The sequence below is a fragment of the Cavia porcellus genome, unplaced genomic scaffold (genome assembly GCF_034190915.1).
Source record: "Cavia porcellus strain 051 isolate PalLab524CR breed Dunkin Hartley unplaced genomic scaffold, mCavPor4.1 scaffold_3, whole genome shotgun sequence".
NCBI classification, from domain to species: Eukaryota; Metazoa; Chordata; class Mammalia; order Rodentia; family Caviidae; genus Cavia; species Cavia porcellus.
In genome coordinates, this window is record NW_026947486.1 from 35,026,739 (window position 1) to 35,031,754 (window position 5,016).

Below are 5,016 nucleotides of genomic sequence, written 5' to 3' on the forward strand. Positions count from 1 at the left end.
TTCAAGGCTTCAGGAACCACTAAGCCCCTAGGCCTCAGCCACTCTTCTAACAGATATCACCCCCAGCCCTGCCTACGACCTCCTGATGCTCTTTCTGAGTGCCCCTTGTTTAGCAATCCCTCTCATGGCCTTCAGTAGGGACAGCTAGAGGCAGAGACGCAATAGGCACAGTATTCACACCAACCAGTGTAACAGCACTTGACCTATTTCAGGCCCAGGATGCCCTCAACCTTGGCAAGGTCCTGGCCCTGACTTGAATAGAGGCCCTCACACATAGCAACAGCTCCAGATATATAGGCTGTTTGAAGTGGGTCTCAAATGCACATGTCTGTCTATGTTAGTTTATCAGCCATTGACTTAAAGACAGGGATCAGTCTCTAGATCTCTTTTTCAGAGGGGAACCCATGGCACTTAACTTAGTTCTGTGTTGTTGTGGTACTGGGGGCTGCACACAGGGAATGCTGAACTATATTCCAAGCCCTTTCTATTTTTTTTTTTTTTTTAGTTTGAGATAGAGTCTCGCTAAGTTGGCCAGGCTCGCCTCATACTCATGAGCCTGCCTCAGCTTCTTGAGCAGCTAGGCTACTCATGCATACACCACTGTGACTGGCACAATTAGGCTATTGAATAAGTAAATACATTTGAGAAATGGTACTGCTGATGACAATGAGCAGAAATTATATGAATGGCAATATTGACAGTAGTTGTTGATAAAATGAATTTTAAAATTGTCACACATGATGACAATGACAATGGTTTTTATTAGGTTGGTGATAGTGATGATGGAGATAGCAGTGGTGACAATGAGGATAGTCACTTCCTGACTTTGTGCCCTTCCTCAAGTCCCTGAACTTTGTTGCACCCTTATTTTCTCATTAGGAAAATGGGCTAATAATTTGTGTTTTACAGAAGATTCTGACATTATTTCTCTACCATGCTTCTCACAATTCCCATTATTACTAGTAGTTCTTTTCTTTAAACCTCACCAGCAACTTCAGTTTTCCCCAACACCTTACACACTCTGTGCATCAAAATATTCTTGAGTAAGCCAGGCATGGTGGCTCGTGCCTGTAATCCCAGCACTTGGGAGGCTGAGGTGGGAGGATCATTGCCAGTTCGAGACCAGCCTGGGCTACAAAGTAAGCTCAAGGCCAGCCTGAACTGCATTGGGAGACCCCGTCTCAAAAAAAAATATTCTTGAGTAGGACATGGGGTGGCCAAAGGCCTCATCTTACTCCCAATTTATCCAGTTCTTTGGGAAATATCCAGGGTAGGCTCTGGACAATAGGGATGTCTCCAGAATGCCAAAAGCAAGTGATCCCTGTGTCTAAGGGGGAGCAAAATGGCTCTCCCCCATAGCCTTAAGCAAACCTGGCAGGAGTGGCCAAGGAAAGGACACCAGTTAGTGTCTCCCTACTCTACAGTCTTCTAACAAGCACCTCCAATGGATACAGAGAACCTGCTATCTGGGGATGTTTCTTGTACTATCATTGAAAATGCCTGTTATTTAACTTGGCATGCAGATTATCACGTGTGTCTGAGTATATGTTGGTTTTTCAATTAGACTACAATACCGCCAAAGCAGGGCATACCCCTTCATTCATTCTGTCCCCTCTGAGCACAGGGACACGCACCTGGAAGGCCTCAGGCCCACCTGGTTCTTGCTTTCATGGTTGAGCAGCTGCTTGGGATATTTTGAAAAGGGATAGTTTCCAAATGCCTCGTAGTCTCTGGGTCTCGAGGTCAGGGAACCTTCTCAACCCTTTCACAACTATCTCCCTGGTTATATCTTTCCCTCAGAAAATCTTCCCAGGTCCCTGAACTGAGTTTCTGGGTCTCTTAGGTACATCTCTGTACTACTGTCTCTGTAAGTGGTTGTCTTCCAGTCTCAGGGAAATGAGGGTGGGGCCAATACAAACATTACAGCTGAATAGAATCTTTGTGGCCTAATAATTTTGGAAAATGATTTGCATGGCAGGCTTATTATTCAGAGGATGGGAACCAGCTGTTCCCCTTCTCCCTGACAGCAGGATAAGAAGGAACAGACCAGAACTACAGTTGGAGAGACAAAGGTTTCTGATCTAGTGAGGCCTATGACGCAGGGACCTGAGGCCTAGATTTGGGGATGCAGCATTCTTGCTAGAGAGCAGTAAGAGTGGGTCACCCTCCATTCCAGCTTGATCTGGACAAAGACTTCTTTTCCCTTAAATCAAGAGAATGGACACAGTGACTTTAAGAGACTCACAGAACAAGAAACCCCAAGATAAGCAGTACTGGGCAAGACCTGGACAGAAAGCAGGAAGTAGAAGTGTCTCATGAAGTCCTAGGACAGAGAATCAGGATTCCTTGGAATCTAAGAGACTAGATTCAGTCTCTATCTAAGACTAGATTCTAAGAGAATAGATATAGGCTCTATCTAAGAGACTGTAGGTGGCCATAGGGTGAACTGTTTCTAATCAATGACTAACCATACATCAGGACCTGCCTTGTGCTTCTGAATCTATTCATCTCATTCATCCCCTCAAGGCAAGACTTTGAGGCAAAGGAGTTATTGTTAAGGAACTTGAGGCTCTTTCAGAAAAGTGAAATGTTTGTCCAAGGTTACAGACTCACAGAAAATGGCAGGGCCAGAGAGCAAGGCTGATAAATCAGGCAAGTCCATCACGAGTGAAGTTGCTCAGAACCAAAGAATGCTTAACCCTTGATGCCCACACCTGGACATCAGGCTGGCTGTGGGTAGCCTCTGTGATAGAGCCCTTTTCAGCTCCTAAGAAAGCAGATGTCAGGGCCCTGGGATCAGGACTTAGTGAAAGTGGGTCTGTTCTTATTGAAGGTGAAACTCTACCCAGCCACTCTGCCAGTACTAAGGGAGTACCTGCCTACCCTCTCCAAGCTATTGACACAGAATGTGTGACCTAGTGCCCAAGGTACCATACTCCTAGGTAGTCAGTAAACATTATGGTCTCCATGACCAAATGAAGGTCAATATGGAGAGGTGATCTTCACTCTCAGGAATTTGGGTTGTAACTGTAGAAATCCAGAGGGCCTGACCTAACATGGTCTGGAACCCACTTTTTCTTTGAGTGGCCTCTGTTTCCTTCCAGAAGCTTCAAACAGTGGCCTCAGATCTCTTCCTACTTCTCAACTGCTCCACCTGCTCTACTCCTGCCCACCTGGGAAGTTAAGTTGTTCCCAGTATCTCCCCTTCCTCCCAGCTCTCTCTACAACAGATCTATGTTCCTTTTGTGAGCTAAAGAGCTTAAAGTTACTCTGAACAGAGAAGTAAGTGACAAGTGGAGGGACTTTTATTAGAATAATAACCAAGATGAAGCCTCAAAAGTCAGGCAAGTGGAGTTCCAGTTGCCTTTGGCATTCATTGACATAAAAATGGGGTGGAGGAAGCCACTTTCATAGGCCTTTCCCAGACTCCCTTTCTTTTTTTTTTTTTTTTTTTTTTTTTTTTTTGAGACAGGGTCTCGCTATGCAGTTCAGACTGGCCTTGAGCTCATTTTGTAGCCCAGGCTGGTCTCAAACTCGCAGCGATCCTCCCACCTCAGCATCCCGAGTGCTGGGATTACAGGGGTGAACCACCAACCCTGGCTTAGACTCCTTTTCTTCCAGGATCCTAACATTGCTTATAACTTTATTCTTTCTTTTACACCTGAGTTTGAGATTCTGTATTCCTCAGTAAGGCACCCTCATGACCAAGCTCCTGCTCCCAACCTTGATCATCATTGATCATCCCCTAAGGGGAACAGAGACCCTCTCAGGGCAAAATTATTAGGCATCATGATTAACATTATTCAGGTTGGATCAGAGGTCATTTTACAAACCCTGGAATGTCAGTACTGGGGGGAAGCTCATGGATCATCTAGGTGAGTGGTGGCAAACCTACAGTACTCCTGCTACAGTGACAGTGGGCTGTGTGCATCACTGAAAGCTCTAAAAGATTTGACATCACTGATCTAGATCATCCTTATCCCTGCCTTTTAGGAAAATGGGAAAGGGAAATGAAGCCCAGAGAAGGGAACAGTTATATAGTGGGTAAAGTGCTGAGCCAGGACCAGAGGCCACATATCCTGATAGTTCCAAAACCTCTAGCCAATTTCACTTTTTATTTCCAATTTTGAGGACCAACAGTCTGGGCTTCTGAAAGCAAGCCATCTAGGGTCATTAGAGCCAACTCCATCTGCTTTACGTAGGAAGTTTCTGAGAAAGGTTGCCCCAAGCTAAGGAGTAGCTTACATAGTCCCTCCAGTCTCCAAAGAAGGAAATCCCCCTCCTCTGATGACCTACTATGTGGAAGATTCTCACATCAGTTATTTTATTTCATCTTCATGACAATACCATCTAGGAAGAAAGTAGTATAATTATCCTAATTTTGCAGAAACTGTTTCAGAGCAATTAGGGAACTTAGAAAAAGTCACCTAGCTAGGAAGTTATGCTCTGGGATTGGAGCCTGTATCCTGGGACCTACATAGTACTCCTACCACAAAGGGCTACACAGAGCTGTCCTGGCTAGGCCCCAGCTCTGGTGCAGGGCCCTTCCTCTCCAGCCCACTTTTGCTTCACCAAGTTTAGCCTGAGTAGGAGCAGACCATGAGGGATCCAGAGGATAGTGCTCCAGGGAACACATAGGCTCTGACTTGGCCACCACTGAGGATTCTGAAGAGTTAGGAGGCAGCTCTCAGCAGGCTGTGGATCAAGCAGGTATGGGGGACAGAGCAGTACACACAAGTCTTTCCTGAGTGTGGTCCTGAATGTGCATGCATGATATGTACACAATAGCTAGATATCTAAGTCAACTTGTGATTGCGCATGACACACTGGCTCTGTCCAGGTGTCTGAGTCTAAGATTTGGGGTTCCTTTTGCCTGTATCCAGTTGCTGTGTGAGAGGGATATACTCGTCAAGGTCTCTTTCTGCCTGTGAATCTGGAGAAGAATCTCCACCACCCATTTCCAGGTCTAGGGATATCTGGGATGGGATGCATATACAGAACACACACATGAGTGTG